The sequence below is a fragment of the Brachypodium distachyon genome, chromosome 3 (assembly GCF_000005505.3).
Source record: "Brachypodium distachyon strain Bd21 chromosome 3, Brachypodium_distachyon_v3.0, whole genome shotgun sequence".
Lineage (NCBI taxonomy): Eukaryota > Viridiplantae > Streptophyta > Magnoliopsida > Poales > Poaceae > Brachypodium > Brachypodium distachyon.
This window is the reverse complement of record NC_016133.3, coordinates 27035745-27058583: the sequence shown is the minus strand read 5'-3', so window position 1 is coordinate 27058583 and position 22839 is coordinate 27035745. Positions and strand designations below refer to the sequence as shown.

Sequence of the window (22839 nt, the reverse complement as noted above, 5' to 3'; positions counted from 1 at the left end):
ATTCTAATGTATTTTTTGGTTTCGGTGACAAATGAATATAAAGTTACATAAAATTTTCATAAATCTTATGATGTGCCTCCCATTGGCAGAATTGTCCACAGGCCATAGCCCTCTGAAGTCAATAACAGGTGTAAAGTGCAGAAGCCGGTCTACGTCTGGATGTTCTACAGACGGTAAGTTAGTGCGAAGTCATCCGAAGTCATCCCAATTCTACATTTTACAAATGAACATTTGTTCACATCATCAACCATACCAGATGCAAGACGGAAAAGGCTACAAAAGATCCCGCAGCCTTTGTTTGTTGAGGACACGCCCGTCAGAAGGTTGCAGCGGAGGCAGACACATCAGCCGGTGGTTATAATTTACAATCTTTACTTTCAGATGAGATCGTTGACAAAGAAAAAATAGAGGACTGTGTTACAAAGTGGTCATATGACATAGTGTCTGGAATTCTATATGGTTACACTGACGACTCCACGGAGGCTGGTGTTGTTACGTTTGGTCTGGAAACAGACGATGTGCCCGCCATGAAGCCCGTCCTGCCATCACGATTCGCCAGGGACCCCTGGGTTTCTGGCAATTTCCAGCCCGGTCCTTCTCCAACAGCTGCTTTCGCCATCGTTGATTGGATAGCACGGGCCCCTGCTTCAACCTTGGCACGGTAAATCATCGTTCTGACACCAACATTATCTGCTCGTGCATTTTAGTAATAAATTTTACCGTTTGATATTTTGTCTTTAAACCATCTTAAACTCATCAGCAACTGGGTGACACGCGCGAACCCACGCCTACTGAAGATTGACGGGACATACATCCGGCAACAAATTATTGGTTCCCAGCCACTTAGTCACGACATCTGCTCGCTAATCGTAAGGCGAATGGGACAGATAGACCTTTTCACCAACAGGGATGCCGTGGGGATGTGCTGGAGGAAATTTGTTGAGCCAGATTTCACGGTAAGTTATAATTGTCGGTAACTGCATTTATCCACCAAAAAATTGGAACGAAGCTCATGTACTGGTTGTCATTGTTTTTTCAGCTATACGCCATGTCCAACCTAGACCCAATTAAACTGTTGTCGACACACAATGAATTCGAGGCGGACGCGAGGAATTTCCTAGTAAACTCATGTCTAATGGTATACTATTTGAATCAAAATACCTTCATTTCCAACACACCATCGTATTATGCTTTGTGTAAGGCATGGTTAAATCTTCACAATCAATGATTTAATATTATATTTTGAATGTTCTTCACGTATAGTATCACCTAATGGCACAACTCGAGGACCGGTGGTGCTGCTACGCAATGGACATGCAACAAAAAGTCATGCATGTGCTAGATCCCGTTGTTGGAAAACTTGGTTTCTGTAATGAACGTGTGAGGCTACACACAGTTGTGTCAACAAGGATTCTATCTGCCCTGTTCCGGGCTGTTAAATCATTTTACTCAAACTGGTCTTGCGGTACCGATGGATGGACTCGTCGATTTCCTTTGTTGATGACCGATGATTTTTTGAGGTAACTCGCCCACATCTAAATGATCTCGCCGACAAATCAGTTGGTATTTGTTTTGCTAGTCTGGGACCAACACCTTTCTTGTAATGAGCAGAGAGGACTCCGGGATGTGCGCAATCTACATGGCCAGGCACTACGATGGAACCAAATTAGTGAAACCATTGTCAAAGGTAAAAATCCTTGTTTTTCAAGTGGTCTCATTACCAACCTGACCTGGTAAGTCTAATTTGTGGTATTTTACTGTCATGCAACCATGCAGGAGAATTTCCATATGCACGACGAATCACTCTATATGAGACAATGCGTCTTGAGGGGAATTCATCCCACATGCCCGGAGATGTGCTTGAAGCAATAAAGACGGCATTCCACGTACTGTGACTGCCCTGTTTGCCTTTCCGGTGGAATGCAAGTTTCGCACTCGCGCACTTAATCGTACCGCGTGTATAACTGACATTCACGACTAGAGATTGTGTTCACATTAAAGATTCGAATTTGATATTTGCAGGAGTATTTAACTTATTGGTGGGATCATTGGCCGCGAACATTTTATATTTTTGTACCTTGTTAGACATTGTGTATTCTTTTTTACATTCACAGCTAGTGCTTGTTTTTAAAGTTTTTTTTACTATTTTTGGTACTTGTTTCAACAGTACGTAGTCTCCACGTTTCGGCCTTCACGCCGACATTTCACATCTTGTTTTTATATTTATTGTGCCTAACACAAAGTCGGTAGAATCATGTAATTCGTTGGTAGGACCATTGTCTTGTCCACGAATATTCACGGTTACACCATACACCATGCCAAAACAGTAACATTCATAAAATCAGGCAACTAGCATTACCTTGACGACTCTACAGGATAAATCCCCACAAGACAACGTAAAAACATATTTTGTTCCGATAGGGGAGCGGTTCGTTTGCACGCGTCCTTGGACTACTGCCTAAGCTGCCCCAAGCGCCAACGGGATGCGTCTGCCCCGTCAGCAGGTACATCGGTTAGCTAAAAATCGGTTGTACCATCCTCCATCCCACGGGCCCAGTTGAACCTGTACTCATTACCACCGGCACTATCGACGACGAGGGCTTGATCAGGCAGCACGAGTATCGAGTCTAGGTGGATAAGCAAAGGATGGCTAAGCATAGGCGGTGGGAGAGGAAGATCGATGATCTGTCCATCATTAAGTAGCTCGAACAAACCATCCGACCCCTCACCGGAGCTGACACCCGGTGGTGGCGGCTCGGGAATGTCCAAGCTCGTCCGCTTAGGTATAGCGTCTGCATCCCTTACCCATGCGTAAATGACAAAGTAGGAGAGGTCTAACTGCCACGAACTCTCCTTGGCAATAGCCTGTATGTAGGTGCCAGGCAGGATGCGGCGTGCATTCGCCACGGTGAAGGAGTGTGCTGGTAGACCCTCCGTGAACACTCTCACGCGATGACAGTATTGCACCATCTCGGCGCTGTGGTAACGAGTCCACGGCGACAGTACGATGGTCGTGCCTCGTACATGTACTTCACCCAGAGCGCGCACATGCTCCTTCCACGCGACATGATCAAACATGAGCAAAAATGCATTTTCGGGTACAGCAAATTTACCCGGAATGCATTTGCCGGGATCAGGGGACTTGCTCCGACGATGGCGGCCGTGATGTCTTGAGGAGAAAAACGACGGCGCGGCCCGGCGTAGGTGACAACAAGGGAGAAATCTTGGTGTAGCTGCTCCTGCTCGTAGGTATGGAAGTTCCGTTCGCCAAGAACAGTCGAATGTTCTGGCCGAAGTAGTGGGCACCCGGCAGCACCGGTCATCGCCACCGGAAGATCAGTGGTTGAGTTGGTGGTGCTCATAACGACGCCAAGTTGTGGTAGCCCGAAGCGAGAGCGGGCCGTTGCTGCGCAGAGTGAGTGGCTTTGTGTGTTGGTTTGATCTCGGGCTTTGCTTCCTAGTGAGCGATCCACTCCGCTGTATTTATGGGGAGAGGGGTTGCGTGGCCGAGTTGGGTGGGAGAGGTGGTGTGTTGGCGGTGGTTCTTTGTCGTGTGTAGCAGTCACGGGACACATGATATGTATCGCGGACGAGAATATATTCCTAATCCATGTTCCAGTAGGATAACATCAAGGACGAATCGTCACCGCCCACTCCACCATCGACAACCACGTATGGATTCACAGGACGATCACGGGGCGCAAACTGACAGGATAACACGGCAGAGCATCAGAATATTATGCCAGGTAAAAACCAAAAGATAGAGGCAACTCATTCCAACCTACTGGACAAAATAAAACACAGGTCAGCTTCTTCAAAGCAGAAACTAGCAACGATCGAGGTGTAGGCAGTATCGGTTCGTGCAAACGTGAAAATTGACTGATCAAACGGCATCACGGTCGCCCATAACATAATAGATCCTGGAATTAACTTGTAGGTAATTGATACGCAGACGATTTCAGAGTCCATCTTAGTTGTATTAGACGGCAGGTTTGTCTCCGAAGTTGCCCTTCATTTTTAGCAGTCTGTACATTGTCATTGCCAGGCTATCAGAGAGTCCATCCTGACGCATTAAAAAAAAGATCAAACTTTGTAAAACATGTCATATAGTAACAGAGCAAAACTTGTTGATAACGTTTGCAGAGGACTAATATCTCACGTTGGTTGGCATGACAGACAGTGTGTTGCCATCAAACTCCCTTGCGTAATGAAGCATATAAACCCCTGTCTCAATCCTGGAAGCATAGCAAACAAATGTAAATGAACTGCACAAGGTTGGTTTAAATTGTACAGCCTAGCAACCAGTCTGAAACGTCGGTACCTGGTACTAGGTTCATGCATGCATGAGTTGTAGACTATCTCCCAATCATCTCCTATATGCACCCACCCACCACCGAGGCTAAGTTTTATACTTCCAAGTGCCCGCAGCATGTCATGCACCACACTCTTGTGTTTGCAGACGTAATCAGCCAACTCTGAATGAGTGTTCATGGGGTCAAGCACCGTGACCATTTGGGTGAGTTGATCAAACACATAGAGCGACCATGCTGCTTCCAGGACAACAGGTAACATTATCTGCGTTTTACATTTTTGGAATTATATCATATGTGGATGAACAAATATTTATTTTGAAGGTAGGGGTGGCGTCAGATTAACGTCAAAATAAATGATCACCACGTCATACCATTCAGCATTTGCTGACGTCGTAATTGTACTTGCATCCGGAGAACATCTTGTAAACTTTTTCCCAAGTGACTTGGTCACCAGTGTACATGACCTGGATCTGAAGAATTTGCGAAAGGCAAACAGAATCAGATTGATGATGCGGGACACGGGATACAACAAATCAAAGTGAGCAATTATTTTTATGTACTAACCGCGAACATTGGGGTCAGTAGATGTCTCCATTGGGGTGTTCCCCACGGTTGTATCATTTCGTCATCAAGCTCACTCAGAAGGCGCCATGATGCATCCATGGCGACGTGGCACCAAGGTCTATCACCACTAAAGATGTGTTGCATTTTTTTCGCCGCTCATCTTGATCTCGGTTGGGAATAGATGCCTGAACCAGTATCTGCGCACAATTACACAAACGTACACCACCAAACAATGTTCATCGGGGTATAATAAATCAGGATGCAGTAATCAACGGTTCATATTTTAATGCATCTGCTTCGGTCAATTTTTATACATGCTTGCAAGTTTATTTTATTTGTTAAAACTGTTTAAATATTTCTTAAAAGGGCCGTAATAGGCCAATTAAAACAATCAAGACAAGCATGACGCGTTGTAATTTGTGTTTATTTTACGTTGACACAATGTCAGATCAAGACCGAACCAAAAAAATAGTACGGATCGCCAATAAACACAATTTATTATTGTAGTTTTTTTTTAACGGGCATGGGGTATTTCCACGATGCTTACTTCATGGTCTCCGGTTCTTGGAGATCCATAAGCGACTTGTAGAGATCCATGCATGCATCCAAGCTCGGTAGTTTATGGCTAAGCCCCATGGCAAAAGGCAATATCATGTCGCTGCCCCATTGTTCTGACCTCGCAATCGTCGTCCCAGCAGCTGTGCAGAATAATTATGTGTGAGTGGCCAACACACGCAAAGGTTTTTTTCGGTGTAATTATTGGAGAATATATTTTTTCAGTAAGCACATTTGATGCGGAATATGAACTATAATTACGAATAATATGGTGGAGACATCGTTAGTCATGGACAAGAAATTAGGGAATACTTACATATGGCATTACCCACATCCCAAACAGGTTCGTCTTCCGAGATGTATAACCCTTCGGAGCCAATATCGCTTATCGCGGTTTCTAAAATCGACAGAAAAATAAACGATAAAACGTGAATAACAGTAAGCACATTGACATCCCATGGAAAATTCGCTGTGTAGCTAACATATTTTTAATATCCTAATGATCACCTTCGTCAGCAACAAGTAAAACACATGAGCCTGTGGGCGCTATTGTCGGCGTTTTCCTTACTGGCATCAGTTTTGCTGGCCTCGGTGGCGTGCTGTCAAATACTGCACGATCATTTATATCTAGCCGACAGTCAACTTGCCAATTCTCTGCGTCTCCCATCTCCATTTCTGCATCATCTGTGAAGTTGTTTGTTAGTTCAGTACCAAGGACGTCATCAACTTGCACACGAATGAGCTACCCACAGATACCTGTATTTATTTTGATGCCCACTGGGCTAGACGCCGTGACTAGTCCAAGGTATGGAGTTGATGGACATGGACCACCAGTAGAGTTCAGCAAAGGTGAAACTCGAAGGCCACCTGCGCCATCTGAAAATGGACATGCACGTCAGCACACTTCGAGACGGAGGACAATACAACCCTCCAGTTGCCTGCCTAGACGGTTTTGTAGCTTTGCACCAAAAAAAGACAGGACAAGGAAAAAGAACAAGGAGCTATCAATGTTAGGCCGACTGCCATGAATGGTAAGCCTGCGGTCAAGAAAATCACCTGTGCTAGATGGGCCAGCAGGGGGACCGGATGCATTCGCAGTAGTTCCTGGTACCACTGCCAAATCTAGGCTGCATGGAGTCACTGTTTCTGTTCCACCTACATCTGGGGCTCGAGACAAGCACGACTGGGTCAGGGGATCCATGCATCATTAATCTAGATACATCATAAATAATCGCGCACCAATAATGTTTAGAATTTTTGCTGGTAATGTAGCAATAAGAACTATTATAAATAAATATAGAGCACGTATGGGAAATTATAATGTGGTATGTATCACCATCGTGTTTAGCGCGGTATAATCTTTTTAATTAACCAGTAAGATTTCACAGTTTTGTTTGTTTTCAACAGGGAATGTGTATTTTTTACTTGTCAATACAGGTCATGAAACTAACATACAATATATCATAGGCTTTTATTTTTGCACGAGTGCCTCTTAGATGTATTAGCATTTTTTTAACTCATGCGGCAAGTGTTGTGTGCATCCAGAAATTATAAGAGAAAAACTACATGAAAATTAAAACTATTAACTATCATCTTTAATATTATTTACATACAGAAGCGAAACATATTAGAACGGTACAATATGTAAAATACGATCATTTATCATTTATTAACATGCAGGCATGATGGTAATATTAAAATCATTTTTTCATACAAATGTTAACATGAGACCAATGATGTATGGATAATTTTGGAAATCCATCAAGGTAGAATTACAATAAACGGGTTTGCGGAGCTCACCTTCCTCATATCTTCCGGAGTAAAAGCATTAACACCCTGGACACGCTCGCCTAAATTTAACCACAATTCGTTGAAAAAACTATCATCTGCAATGGACATGAGCCTTGATCCTTTCTCCATCCCGCGACAAATATATTTTTATTTTTATTTCACCCATGCGAAATACTTTAAACCCATGATTTTTCCAAATGCGTAATAACACACGGTAATATGCCTGCACCCTATGTGTTTTGCAAGGTGTGGCATTTTTGCAGGTTGTAGTTAAATATTGCCTAGTCTGGCTGTTATGCGTAGTTAAATATTAACCTGTTCTTTATCCTGCGCAGCAGCCCAGGGCGCATGAGTTTTCATCAAATCCTTTAAAACAAATTCAGAATAATGCTCAACCCTCGGGGTCGGCTGATCAACATTATTCCTCAGCTTCCTCTCCATAAAGTCCAGGTAAGCGATCTGCATTTGCATGGTGTAGAACGTGATGTAAGTTAAATTTGATTGCAGGATGGGAAACAAAACCATCGGAATGTAAGCAACCCTGCACTTCAACTTTCGGTTGGGCAAAATTCAGCCCTGATTGAACCCTCTTCGCCCCCTCTTGCAGTACCTCCACCACCAACTTTGCCCAGTCAAACGAGCCAATCTTGCTAGGATCGCTGATCACACTGAGCGCTTCATCGGACACCTTTGCTGTCCCTCCTGTCGGGGTCAGGAATGTCGCCATAACGAGCATAGTGTACGCAACTCGTATCCTATCCTTGCCACTGTCCGAATCTATACTTTTCATGTCCGAGGTCATCAAGATCTTGCGGAGCATCGCAATGGGGAAGTTGCTACTCTTGCCTAGACCTGTGCCTAGCAACTTATGGGCCGCCTCTCTCATAATACTCTTCTTAACCCCGTGGTTCACCCTGCTATGGAACAAATCAGGTCCTCATCTATTTTTATTTTGTCACCGCCACCCACATCTAGATCCATAGTCTCTGGGTCCAGGTGTTTTAGCAAGTACATGCCAAAATCACGGAGCACCAGGCCCATGGTGTCAAGTTTATGTATGCTTCCTAGATTGAGAGGCTCGATTACTTTGATCATATCAGGAACATCTTTATACCATCTTCTGGTCACGTCCGTCAGGTACCTATGGTTGAACGATGTATCAGCAACAGTGCCCCTTGGCTTCCAGCTAACAGCATCCGCAGGACCTCCCGCACAATCCATTGATAGATCTCGATTCATTTTCTTGATCTCAATGGCAGCGTCTAGCTCGCGGCCTCTCTTCCCGCCGAGTCCGCGCATCTTGCTGGTTCCACTGGCCTCCCGCTCCCGCCTCGTTATCTTGTCCGACTCCTGCGCGCAGCGTAACTTGTGTTGCGTCAGCAATGGGCCATCCCGCGGAAATGCACTCCCAAGATTGAACAACGAGAGCAACGAAGGAGAGGCAGTTCAAGTACTGGAATGAGCATGTCGATAGAGCTCCTACCTTTTGTACGTTGCACGAAGCCGCCAGTTCGTGAGCTTCATCCACTCCATCGGCTTCTCCGTCCATCTCCTCCTCTCCGCAGATGTGTTTTTCGACGAGCTAGATTTCGAGAGGATTGGTGTGGATCCTATCGATATGCCCTTCTAGTACAGACGAGCAGTACTCAGCTTTTTCCCCCCCTGGGTCTGCTCCGCCTGTATTCAATGACCACCATCGCCCCCCAACTCCTGTACTTTCTACCGTGTGGCCGCGTTGTAGCACAACAAAGCCGTTGATGCATTAAATTACCAGGGAGCACTGCCTTTGTGAGCTCGGTCAGGTACACCTCGCAGTCACCGAGCTAGTTCTCTTGCCCAAAAGTAGGCATGTGCTAGATCGTACCACCCCACGACGACACCGGCCTGTGTTCGCAGTGCATGCTACTTTGGAGAACAAAAACATCAAAATGATCATATGTCTCGTCCCGACGGGTCGTGGTTTTCTGATACTGGGTTCTTGACTTTTTGTTCAAAATGGTCTGCCAAGTTAGTAGATTAGCTTGATCTGTATGGTTTTCTAATGTTGTCGATGGTTAATACCGAACATTAAGAAATTTTTCTGCATAGACAGAAATTATGGTACTCTGAAGGAGGCGTAATCGTGTAGCAGTACACGGGTCGACCGACAGTAGTTTTTTACGAAGAATAGTTGCAGACGAGATGCAGGCCATCTCTGTCCAGTTCACTGTCGCCAGTCCGCCCGACACGTTGCAGGGTTGAAGCGATCCTCGTCTTACTGCGGTTCTATTTCTATGCTTACAGTGCTAGTTCATGCATCGACTCGCTAGCACACACAGTTTCAAGATGTAAGATCAAAATACAAATGTCAAAAGTATATTACATCGCATTGATCCAGAACCTTACATATTGCATAACCTCATGGGTTAGCTTAGAAAAAGATAAAATCTTGCAGCGGAAAACAGAAAATGTAGGAGCCCCATAACAACTCCACGGTCAAAACATGTTGGAATATAAACTCGTAACCCTAACACTTCGTACCACACTCTTCACCTGGTTAACCTGCAACATTTAAACATTGCAGCCATTAGAGGATCAATACATTTAATATATTGGCAAGTTCACAAAAGGGTTATAACAGATCCTGTCAAGTATATGCAGTGTTTGGTAAGGTGGGGTTTTGGCTAATTGCATAAAAGCATCAACATATCATCCTATCATTTTATTAAATAGTTTTATCACTATTGTACACGGGGTAGAAAGACCCATGCTCCTATTAACCTAGAGCACGTTGAGTAGAAACATCAAGTGCCCCTATTCTGTTCAAACCATTCATTTTATTTAAGAAATTGGGATGAGTGAGACCTTCCTTACAGACCCAATATCTAGTTGCTCATAATTGTCCGTAACAGGGGACACGGCTAAGTACTTAGTTTGACACTCTCGAGAGGTTGTACACATTCCCCACAGAAATCGACGTGTTAATCCCTTGCTGTCCTCAGGGTAGAGTAGCAACGGCATTGATTACAGGAATTTTCAGACCATAATCACCCAGACCACCTGAGGGACCTACGTTCCCACCTACACGGCTACATCTGCACAATCCCTCGGATTCAGGATCATATGTCTTACATCCATCCTGGCAGAGCCCATATTACCATGTGGTTGTACTGGAAGCTACTAAACAGGAAACTAGTCCAGTCTCTGATTATCCCGGGTGGCATCCCACATTGTGACGCAGGCGCTCCCCGAATCGCACGGGGAGACGACCATGGACGCTCCCCAATCACACGGAGAGACGACTCAGCGGGCCCCATAGAAATGGACCTAACGTCACGACATCCGAAAACTCAAAGTCGCCCACCCAGGACGATTCATTGAATTACTTGTTTTGCCATACACTAGGAAAATCATAATGTAATTCAATAGTATCACATTGTAATAATACCACTCTCATATATTATCATAGCATAACATTTTACTACCACGATGGCAATTAGTGGTGAGGGCATGGCAAAGGTATCCTATACTACTAGGACAGATCATATCTAGCATAGATACAATAATAATCTTATTAATGCAACTAATAAAATCTAGTGCATAATAAAATAATGGGATGATGGTCAAAGTGAACTTGCCTTTGTCACAGTAGTTCGAGTTCAAACACTCGTCACACTCGCAAGGTTCGCTCTCCGAGAAAACTATACGAGACAAACAAACATACACATACATAAACACACAATTCACATCACGACAAAAATAAGATATGCTATGATTGCAATGCAACATGTGACATGACTTGGTTTATTTTATTTGGGTGATCAACTGATCCTAAGCATTGGTAATAGAAAAAAATGCATAGGGTTTTAAACAATTAGCAAAGGTTGGGGTTTAAACCCTAAAATAAGATTTTATTGGCATCAGCCAAACAAATTGATTCAAAATATTTATTTCTCTGTCCCATTGAACAGAGGACAACTAAATAAAATTTTGGACACTTGTTTCATTCAAATTTGAAATTGGACAGTGCCAAAAGATTCTACATTTCCTAAGGTGTGGATCATCAAATTTGGCCAAACAGATTTAAAGTTATGATCATTTGAAGTTATAGGGGCTTTTCTGCAAAACTGCCATTTAATTATTCCGGGATTAAAATTAGATTTTTATTTTATAAATCGAGTGCCACGTGGCGTGTTCTTATTCGTCGGTACCGGTTCGGTTTAAGTGAATTAATCCGATCTAATCTACACCGTTGAGATGAAATGGACGGTTGAGATCGAAGATGGAGCTCACCAGGCGGCGCTAGGGTTCCGGCGACGGCTCCGGCGGCGGCGCGGCACGGGCGGGGCGGCGTGGGGGTCTCCGGCGACGTGGGCGCGACAGGAGAGCGCGGGCAGGTACAGCGCGGCACGGCGAAGGCAAGGACGGGGTCGGCGCGGCTTGGGGAGGGCGGACGCCCCGCCTAGGACGACAATGGCGACAGCGGCGCGAGCACGGGCTTCGGCGAGCGGTGGCGCGGTGCGTCCGGCGAGAAATCGCAGCGGCCTGGCGGCAAGAGAGAGAGAGCGGGAGGGAAAGGAAGAGGGAGCTGCGCCCTTTATAGTGGTGCGGGAGGCAGCTCGTGAGGGGCACGGCCGGACGGGGAGGCGGAGACGGCGGCGCCGATTGCGCGCGGGCGGCGCGCCTTGATGGGTGGGCCTTCCCTACGGGGAAGACGCCCCTGACAGGCGGGCCCCGCCTGTCAGCGTCCCGCGGCGCTCGGGCGCGGGGGGGCTTCGGGCGAGCTGGGCGCGCGCGAGACGGGGCCGGCCTAGTTGGGTCGGTTCGGTTCTCTTTCTCCCTTTTTTTTTCTTTAAGCCTTTTCTTTTTCTCTTTTTCTTATTTCTTTGATATCTTTTGATTTTGAACTCCAAATTGGCCCAAATAAATTTCAGAAAATTTGTAAAATCATGTTCTATCATGATACAACTTTCGGGAGTGATTTCCCCTCAAAATAAAATATATAAAAATACATTCGCCCTATAAATGTCTTTAGGGCTATATAACTATTTGAATAAAATACTTTTTCAACTCCAAATAATTATCCAAAAAATTATGAGATAGCTTTTATATGCAATAAACCCCTTTTATAATTAAACCCTATTGGTTTGAAGATCCAAAGTTCAAAATGGTGCAAACCGTATGGTTTAAATTAAAATAGAGTTTTTTTAAAAACCTTTTGAGATTCAAAATTTGAATTTAAATATGCAATTGTGGCATGATGCTCATGGATGCAATGCATATGTAAAAGTTTGAAAATTTGAGATATTACGGGGGTACAGAGGGTGCTAATGCACACGCACGAAAGACACAATGCAAAGCTGCCAGTCTAGTCGTACTATTTTTTGGGGCGCAGGGAAATTGAATACCGAGCGTACCTTCCAACCCCATCGAGGAGGCATGGGCGGCAAGCATGCAACGGGGATGGAGCAGCTCATGCTATGAAACTAGCTATCCGCCAAGGACAAACCAAGATCATTTCACAAGCCATGTGTTGAGAGAACACTCAATAGGCTCAATAGGTATCCAATCCAATCGGTTTTAACTTTTTTGCTTAACAAGGCAGCGTTTTCGTTGCACCTAGTACCATGTATATTAAGCATCTATTCAACCCAGATGCAGTACATAAGCATGTCACACAGAACGGCAGATGCACGGTATACACATATATGTGTACTAACATGTAGAGAAACAATTTTTATTTTTCGTTCATAAGCGTGATTGGTTGCGGCACCAAATCGCGTGAGAAGCAAGTCAGCGATCTAGCAGATGCGTCGGAGATTTACACCAAGATCCTACCACGCGTGCTCTCTGGCGGACACTGCATCGCTGCACGGAACATCACTGTCTCACCTACGATCCCTGTATAGGAGCTACTACCCGATAGCACACTCGAGTTAGACAAGACGCATCAGACGTGCTACAGGGGCAGCAGTACATGGGGCAATGGCGAGAGGACATTCATAAAGGCATGCACAGGATAGACGCCGTACTTGAAATATATAATTCTAACTCTTAGCTTCTTAGCCTGACAACACAGTAGTGGCAGATGGAGAACCACACGTATCCAACATTAATCACGACGAAACCATGCCGTGTGCTGGCATTAACAGGTGGCAATGGTAATAAGCGCTTCAACAATGTACTAATGGACCGCATTGCGTAAGTCTGGCAGCCACCAAATTAATGTTGGACACGAGACGCGCGCACACCTCCGCGAACGACAAGGTAAAAACTTAAAAAAAAACCCGATCAAACCGTAAGCATGTTGCATGTTAGCATTTATTATATACTAAATAAGTTATAAAGTTTTCATGCAAGATTTTTGACCTTAATGCAAACAAACAAACCGGATTCTAAAATAAATGTTTTGTGTTGATACCGGGGGATGCGTTTAATCCACAGCTTCCTCCTGAACCCTGTGAATATCGACGGACGCACGAGCATTCGTACTGGTACACAGAATACCGGTTTCATCGTGATGTTTCAATACAGTGAACACCGGCGATGCAGGGGATACTAGTAGGCCCAGTGGATATGTAAGCTCGGTGTGGGCAAGCCCAGAGGATCATAAGCACATCGGACCCCCTTTGGGCCCATAGTTCTATGGTGTAGTTTAACGGGGAACAGCTCACGTTGGGCCGTCAAAGTATACCCTTTTTTTTTGATTGGGCGTCAATCTTAAGCACCCAGCCCGCGTAGAACGCACGGAGCATCCGAAACCATGGTACTACGGTACTCGTCCACCGATTGACAGTGTCAGAGAAGCGTAATCTATGTTTAACAAAATTTCACTTTGCATGTTTACCTGTCGAAGGAGAAATTTACTAGCACTAGCATAACAATATTTTTTGCTGAATATAAACAAAAGTGCAAAACAAATTTCGGTAATTTCAGGATTAAACGGGTAAATTTTATTGTCCACACACGAATAAATCATTCAATAAGTCCACGTGTCAAAACTAACCCACATCACCAAATAAATCAGATGCGCAATTTAAATCAAGTTATGTGTCTCCAGATGTGGTTGATAACAGCATTCACATCATTAGTATCTTCGGGTTTCCACGGTTAGACTTCCGGTGGCCAAGAACGCCGCAGTTTGAACACGTCGGCTCCTTCCTTGGTTTCTTTGGATTGTCTCCACGCTCCGGGCAGGTCACATTTTTGTGACCAGGCTTCCTGCATATCGAGCAAAACCTCGTCCTCTTTGAACAATTTTCGTATGGTGGCCTGTCTCTTTTTGATGTGGGTCTCCTGACCGATGACTTCTTGCTTGGCTCACACACCTCGACGAACCGCTCCACCACAGATGCATCCAGCTGGGGTTTGGACGGGTGTCTCTTCAACAGCTGCAGCGCGACCGTTACGGAACGAGCCTTCCGAACTATCCCGTTCTGACACTCCCAATCCGTCCTTAACCGCACTCATCGGCTCCAACATGTTCTTCAACTTGAGTAGGACTTGCATGGCCTCAACGTAGCATTCTACATTTGCATCGCCCATTTTTTGTATCTCGAAACAAATGAGCTGGAGGCTTGAGTGTACATGAAGGCAAGCCCTGATCTTTTTGGTACCTGATGAGATGTTGTGGCAGTATATCTCGCGCTTCCCTTGTCCACCTCTTCAAGATGTACCTTGACGGTATAGCCTTGTATCCCAGATGAATTAGCACCTGTGAATTTTCAGATGCATCAGCCTTCTAATTGCCGTCAGTGTTTTATCGTTGGGTATACATGAATACTACGTATTACCTTCAACGAGTGGGCACATAGCATTCCGGAATGTGCAAAATAACCACATTCACACTCTGCTCTGTCACTCTCAATGTCAACCGAAACCGCAAACGTAACCTTGCACCATCTTTCTTTTACAGCGGCGTTGTCATGCCTGGCCAGATACAGTCTGTGATGCTCCAGCTCCTCGACGTTATATTGGCCCGACTCGTATAATTTTTTTCCAAACTGCTCAAACATCTTCCTCGTGTACACTTTGCTGGCATGCACCTCGATAGGTAAGTTTGCTCGGAGTACTACGCCAAACTGCATGGAACAAGAGATTCAGATCACGTCAGCACACGTGACATACCAAAATAAGAAAAACCTTTTTATGTTTATATTTATTGGTGGGTACTCACAATTCGAGTTCGCTTCTCTTGATAGCTCTCCTCCTGATCCCGGTCGAACTGTAGTTTTTGGTATTGTTTCACAAACAGGTGCATAGGGCATCCGGCCCCTTTAGGACATGGTTTGCACTCTCACTACGTTGGGTGCTCGTCATGCCAGCACAAAATACATCTCTGAAATATGGCTTTGCCCATTTATGCCTTACCTCGTATATCTGTGTCAGGAATGGCTGTTTTTGCAAGCCATATTTCTCTAACATGCTAGCCCATCCATTCTCGAATTCTTCCTCCGTACATAGCTCGGACATCAAAAGGTGGAACTCGGAACGGAAGGCAGAATTCTTTCCATACAGGGCACCAAGACATTCCTTAGCTTTCTTGAGCACGTGCCATTTGCACCATCGGTGGGTAGTGTTTGGCAACACCTCGCTTATTGCGACCTCCATGGCCCTGGCTTGATCTGAAACATTGAACGACACTACTATTAACTATCAGCAGTATGTTACAATTACAGTTGCGCAGAAAATATTTTAATAATCTTTAAATGACTACACGAACGCGACACAAACGTATAAATTGATAAAAAATATACCTGTGAGTATAGTTCTTGGGTGGCTATCATTCCCCCCAATCATCTTTATGAATTCAGAGAACACCCATTTGAAGCTGTCAACCTTTTCATCCCTCATCAGGACACCCCCTAGAATGATGCTGAACAACATAGTCGGATTGCGCTGTCAACATTTGAAGCTATCTGAACAACATACTTGAAATCACGATCGGAGTCCTGTATTGCGCTGAAAGCCTGCATTGTTTTTACTGCATCCTAGTCGGATTGTTCTTTGCTTATCTTGCCACACAATGTTTTCAAGGACCTCTTCGTGAAAGGCACGTTCTCCATTGTCCCGAAGAAACTCCCAATATACTGTAAACCTTGCCTAGGATCACGTTATTCTCTCTTAGATGCCACACTAACTCCTTTGTATACTTATCAATGTGCCTGTGAGACTGCCAGTGTAGCTTCTCGCCGCACGTGGTTGATAATGGATGGTTATGTACGTCCCTGTGCTCGCATATGTACCATCCGTTGTTGCTAGATCTAAGCAGCCTTATGATTGCAAGGCAGCCACATCTGGTTGACCTACTGTTTTCTCTTATGGGCTTACCCTGTGCATGAAAACACGTTATCATAACAAATATTAGATATTGATTTGGTCAGATATTCGGCACAAATGCTAACATATATATTTCATCTTTATGTAAGACCACGGGAATGAGTGAACATACCGCACAGCCACACACTATCTCTTGCATACACTTCCTCCTGTGCACATTCAACCTACACTTTGAATATCTTACACCAAATCCAACTTCCCAAGAATACAGGTTGTAGTAGTTGTACGCCTCATCAAGCGAATCGAATTGTGTACTAATAGCCGGATACATGACCTCTCCTCGTTTATCCTCCGCAAAAGAGCGGACAGCCACCTCAACTGCACAAGCCCTATGTGGATTTGTGAAGCGACCGCCCTTGTACAGGGTTCGATCTCTATGCTTAATGTGCTAGTCCCTGGATTGACTCACCAGCACACACAATTTCAAGATGTAATACCAAGATACAAAGGTCAAAATACTTTATTACATCGCATCATCTAGAACTTAATTGTACTTACAAACTTGCATAACCCCTTGGGTCAGCATAACAAATAGAGTTTCAAGATAACAAAATATTGTTTCACAAACGGCAGCGGAAAAAGGTGGAGCAAATGGGCCACAGCTACTCCCAAAGGAGAGAGCATGTTGGAATGTAACCACATGACCCAAAGAACATCGACAAACCTCACTCTTCGTCAGATTCACCTGCATTATTAATTACAGCCACTACGTGGTCAATACATTGAATGTATTGGCAAGTTGACCTGGAAGTTATAACAGACCTAACAATGTACATGCATATTTGGCTAGGTGGTGTTCGGCTATTTGCATAAAAGCATCACTGTTTCATACTATCATTTTTAACCAAATAATTTTATCTCTATTGGACACGGGGTAGACACACACATGCTCCTATTAACCTAGAGCACATTAAGTAGACACATCAATGCTCCTACCCAGTTCAAACCATTCATTTTACTAAGAAATTGGAATGAGTGAGACCTTCCTTACAACCCCAAATCTAGTTGCTCAAAAATGTCCGTAACCGGGGACACGGCTAAGTACTTAGTTTGACACTCTCGAGAGGTTGTACACATTTCCCACAAGAATTTGACGTGTTAATCCCTTGCTGTCCTCAGGGTAGAGTAGCAACGACATCGACTTCAAGAATTTTCAGAACATAATCCCCCAGACCATCTGAGGGACCCGCGCTCTCACCTACACAACTACCTCAGTACAATCCCTCGGATCTGGGTTCATATTTCTTACTCCATCCATCCAGATTCCATATTAGCATGTGGTTGTATTGGAAGCTACTAAACAGGAAACTAGTCCAGTCTCTGGTTACCCCGGGTGGCATTCCACATTTGCGACGCAGGCGCTCTCCGAATCCATGAGGAGACGTCCATGGACGATCCATCCCCGAATCCACGGGACTCGACTCAGAGGGACCCATAGAAATGGACCTGACGTCGCATAACATCTCGAATACTCAAAGCAGTCCACCCAGGATGGTTCATTAAATTACTTGTTTTGCCATACACTAGGAAAACCATACTTTAATTCAATAACGTCACATTGTAATAATACCACCCTCGTATACTATCATAGCATAGCATTGAACTACCTACGATGGCAATTGGTGGTAAGGACATGGCAAGGGTATCCTATACTACTAGGAGAATCATCGCTAGCATAGGTACAATAATAATCCTAACAATGCAACTAATAAATACTAGTGCATAATAAAATAATGGGATAATGGTCAAAGTGAACTTGCCTTGATAGCAGTTGGAATTCAAGCACTCTTCACAGTCAGTCACAAGGTTCGCTGTCTGACAAAACTAAACGAAACAAACAATGCATACATAAACATACAATACAAGCAAACAGAAATATATGCCATCATGCAATGCATATCATGTGACATGATTGGGTTGATTTTATTTTGAAATAAACCAGATTATATTTTTGGTCCAAAGCATTAGCAATTAAAATAATTATGCTAGGTTAAATCCAGATACAAAATCAAGGGATTAAAACCCTAAAACAAGGTTTTATTGGCATCAGCCAATTAATTTAATTCAAAATTTTTTATTTCTCTGTCCCAATGGACAAAGGACAATAAAACAAATTTTTTGGGCACTGGTTTCAATTAAAAAGGATTTCTAAATAGAAAGATATGATTTAAATGGCATTAAAAGCCTTTCTGTAATTTGACTGTGGTTAAGTTATTCAAATTTAAATTTAAACTATGCCAAAAGATTCTACATGTCAAGATCTTTTCAGAAAGGTAAAATTTGTCAAATTTGGCCAAAGGGTTTAAAAGTTATGAGCATTTGAAGTTCTAGGGGCTTTTCTGCAAATATGCCATTTAATTTAGACCGGGTTTTATGTTTTCATTTTTAACAGGGACACGTGGCGTGATCCTATTGGAGGATACCGGTTCAGGATTTAAATTAAATCGCGACCGTTGGATCTAACTTAAAACACAAGGACGGCTAGATCTAACCGTACCCCTTCGATTTTAAGTGATCTAATCTGGACCGTTGATCAAGATCTAACGGCCGAGATAGAGCATGGGCTCACCGTGGCGGCGCTAGGGTTCCGGCGGACTCCGGTGACGTGGGGACGTGGCGGCGGGCTTTTCCGGTGAGGCTGGGGGCTCGGGAAAGCGTGGAGGAGAAGCGGCGTGACGAGACGGAGACGCTGGTGGCGGTGGCTCGCTTCGGGGTGCCTGGGGTTGACGCCCAGGACGGCGGAGACGCGGCGGCGGCGGCGGAGCTTCGGTCAGGAGAAGCGCGACGACGAGGCGGATGAAAGAGAGGAGGAGGGGAGGATGATGCCGTACCCGTTCGTCGACGGTGACCAAGAAATGACGGCGGCGGCGGGCTTGCTCCGGCGACAAATCTTGGCAGCGTGGGCGCGTAATCGACGAAGAGGAAAGGAGGAAATGAGAGAGAGGGCGTCAGGCTTTATAATGACGCGGGCGGCAGGCTGCGGGGAGCACGGAGGAGACGGCGCACAGTGATGGCGGCGGCGACGGCGCGCGGCAAGATTCGCGGGCGCTTTCCCTGCGGGGAAGAAGACCCTGACAGGCGGGCCTTGCCTGTTAGTGGCTTGCGGCGGCACGCGCACGCTGCGGGCTGCTGCTGGGCTGCAGCGCGTGGCAGGTAAGGGGGCCGGCCCAGTTGGGTCGGTCCGTTTCCCTTTTTTTTTCTTTTCCTTTTTCCTTATTCTTTTTCTGTTTAACCTTTGTAACTTTTGATTTTGAATTCCAAATTGATCCAAATAAATTCCAGAAAATTTGTAAAATCATATTATAATATGATTCAACTTTTGGGACTAGTTTCCCTTTCAAATAAAATATATAAAAATACATTTGCCCTATAAATGCCTTTAGGGCTATATAACTATTTAAATAAAATAGTTTTTCAACTCCAATAAATATCTAAAAATTATGGGATAGCTTATTTATGCAATAAACCCCTTTTATAGTCAAACCCTATTGGTTTAAAGATCCAAAGCTCAAATGGATGAAACCCTAGGGTTTAAAATGAAATAAAACCTTTTTAAAAACTTTTGGAATTCAAATTTGATTCAAATATGCAATTGTGGCATGATGCTCATGAATGAAATGCATATGAAAGGGTTTTGTAAATTTGGGATGTTACAATTTGGCCTCCTTTCATCTGGCGCATTGCCGATCCGGACCCTGCACGATTATTCACACGTTGTAAACCACACGGAGGTAGTGACACAACACTGGTATGAACCGAATTTCTTACATTATCTATACCGAAAACGATAAATTATCATTGCATAGGAGGCATCCGGACACGAGACAATACACGAATTAGTTTAAAGGACATAATATAATACCTCCTAGCCCATCCGTCTGAGGGGAAAATTTTACAGATGTCCTGAGGGTGTGTTCTGGAGTCAGGAGCTCCCGCGACTGAATCTGGCATAGCGTCTTCTGAATTCACAGGCGGCTTGTTTATGTCTATCTCAACCGGCCCGGTTTCTTCACCTACATTTGAAGACATACCGTCGCTAACAGCATATGGTAAAATAAATTAGCAGCTTCCAGAATAGGGGGTCGAGATGTGTTAATAACTCAGCATCAATCGGACATAAACGGGTGGGGAGGGGGGGGGGGCGTGGTTGAACTTACATCGTATTCACCCGAACTCCCATGGCTATCCCTGCTCGTGCAACAGGGGGAAGATTGTTCATCGCCGCCGGCTGGTAGCTCGGACGAACCCTAAATCGGCCACACGATGAATGGGCGTGGGGTGTGTGTGGGCGGTCGCGGGGGTTGATGATTTGTGGGTATGGTGGAACGGAATGAATCTACACAAGAAATAAGAATCGTTGCCTGCAGCGTTGAATTGGGTCGTCTGAAAAGAGCTGATGGTTATGCATCGTAGCAGCAGCAGTGGTCGCAGGTATAATTAAATGTGATTGCCATCCTCCCACCCACCCCACACAGGGTCGAAGTTTTTCTTGGGCCATAATCCAGACGGCACAATATGGGCCAGGCAACGACGAGTTGGACCATTCCCGCACTTCCACACATTTTGGAACAACACGTTCTATCAGCCAAGGCAAAAGATGGGCTGTCGATGTTTTCCTTGGGACATAATCCAAACGGCACAATATGGGCCAGGCAACGACGAGTTGGACCATTTGCCGCACTTCCACCCATTTTGGAACAACACGTTCTCTCAGCCAAGGGACAAGATGGGCTGTCAAGCTCGGTCCTTATAATCTAAGTGCTTGGTCTAGTATACAGCACTGTTTCGTACCGAAACATGGGCCGAGAGCTCCCGAATACATCTAGGTAGGCCTTTTCCCGCAGTTTCCTTCCGCAAAAAAGGCCGCCGACCATCTCGCGATTGATGTTCCGGATTCGATGCGCACTGGGAGCCGTGTCCCACCCTTCCGCTTCCCAAAGAAGCTCACTATTTTAAAGTTTTTATGAAACTCATGGATAAATAATAGTACGAGAGAAAAACACTAAATCGACTAGAGGCCTGTAATGTGGTCAAGATGTTTAATTACTTTTATTAATTCTATATATGAACAAAATTGGGAGAAATATTCTAGCAAATTGTTGCACATTTGCTCAACTCATATTGCACACACAAAAAATGTGCAACCTGGCTGTTTTAGAATGTGCAAGTAGTTTAAGCTTAAAACTAGTTCCCCCATTAAAAAAACGAATATTGAACTACAAAAAACAATTGCACATTTCTGAAAGAAAAGGTTGCACAAAATTGTTTTTATGTACAATTGGTAGTGTCGGAAAGTGCAACTTACCAATTGCATATTTCTAAATCTAAAAGTTGTAAACAAAAATTATATACGATTTTTGCCTTCTTAAAGTACAGGTTGCACATTTTTAAACTTAGAATTGCACAACAAATTTATGTGAAAGTGGAGACTTCATAGTGTGTAACAAGCCACATTTAGACATTCTAAACCCAAAAGTTGCACAAAATTATTATGTGCATGTTGAGGCTTGATAATGTGTAACAACCTTGTTGCACATTTTGAGACAGAAAGTTGCATAAATGTTTTTCTGTGCAATTTAGATGTCATAATGTGCAACGAGGATTATGTATATGATTTTCAAAATATACACAAACCAAAACTGCTTAAAACTATATTTCTAGTAAGATCCACAAAAGAAAATGTTCTAACCTCACTCCTCTCAATTGAAAAATCAAATTTAAGTCCAGCTGAATCTCCCATGAACAACAAGTACACCATGATAATTATTGGAGCATAGCTATTTATGGGCATGCCTTGTTTAAGTCATTATGTGTCAAAAATGTGCAAGCAGTCTTTTTTTTTCTTAGAACAACCATCTGGCTTTATTGATTCATAGAAGAAAGTACAATAGATCGAAACAAGCTAAACGAACATAAGAAACGAAAATCCACTATAGAACTAAAAGATCCATCATGGTCTTTCGAAATCAACATCTCTAGATCCATCTTCCGCATCTTGACGTTTCTCCATGTAACCGGTAACGAAATTGCAAAACACCATGCTTGCACAAGCTGGACTAACCTTATATGTTTTGAAAAGCCGCTTGAGTCGCCCACCTCAAACAATGGAAACCTAAGATCGTTGAACGCACCATAGCCGGGGACACACCCCTTACAAGGCAAGTTGTGAAACTGCTTCTCCGTTGATGAATTGACAAGGAAAAAGACCAAAAACACCAAAAGAAGAATCGCGAGAACCACTGACCCCATAGAGTAGGACGTGACGCCTACGCCGGGACGAGAACGGAGCTAGGACATA

The 22839-nt window shown here is 44.2% G+C and overlaps 2 long non-coding RNA genes and 1 pseudogene across 2 annotated transcripts; all 3 read right to left on the bottom strand.

The window, feature by feature from the left end:
• Window positions 1–215: 215 nt before the first annotated feature.
• On the bottom strand, window positions 216–3530 carry LOC104583646. Its single transcript, XR_731520.3, has 2 exons — window positions 3114–3530; window positions 216–642 (listed from the first exon to the last, which is right to left on the bottom strand). It is a non-coding gene; the product is annotated as an uncharacterized LOC104583646 (long non-coding RNA).
• Window positions 3531–3747: 217 nt separating this feature from the next.
• On the bottom strand, window positions 3748–8941 carry LOC106866462. The gene is made up of 13 exons (XR_001406835.2): window positions 8707–8941; window positions 7539–8573; window positions 7233–7318; window positions 6489–6593; window positions 6189–6308; window positions 5940–6116; window positions 5749–5829; window positions 5425–5575; window positions 4878–5074; window positions 4685–4783; window positions 4322–4575; window positions 4160–4235; window positions 3748–4063 (listed from the first exon to the last, which is right to left on the bottom strand). It is a non-coding gene; the product is annotated as an uncharacterized LOC106866462 (long non-coding RNA).
• A 5340-nt stretch (window positions 8942–14281) lies between these two features.
• Window positions 14282–16088, bottom strand: LOC106866393 (annotated as a pseudogene).
• Window positions 16089–22839: the final 6751 nt, after the last annotated feature.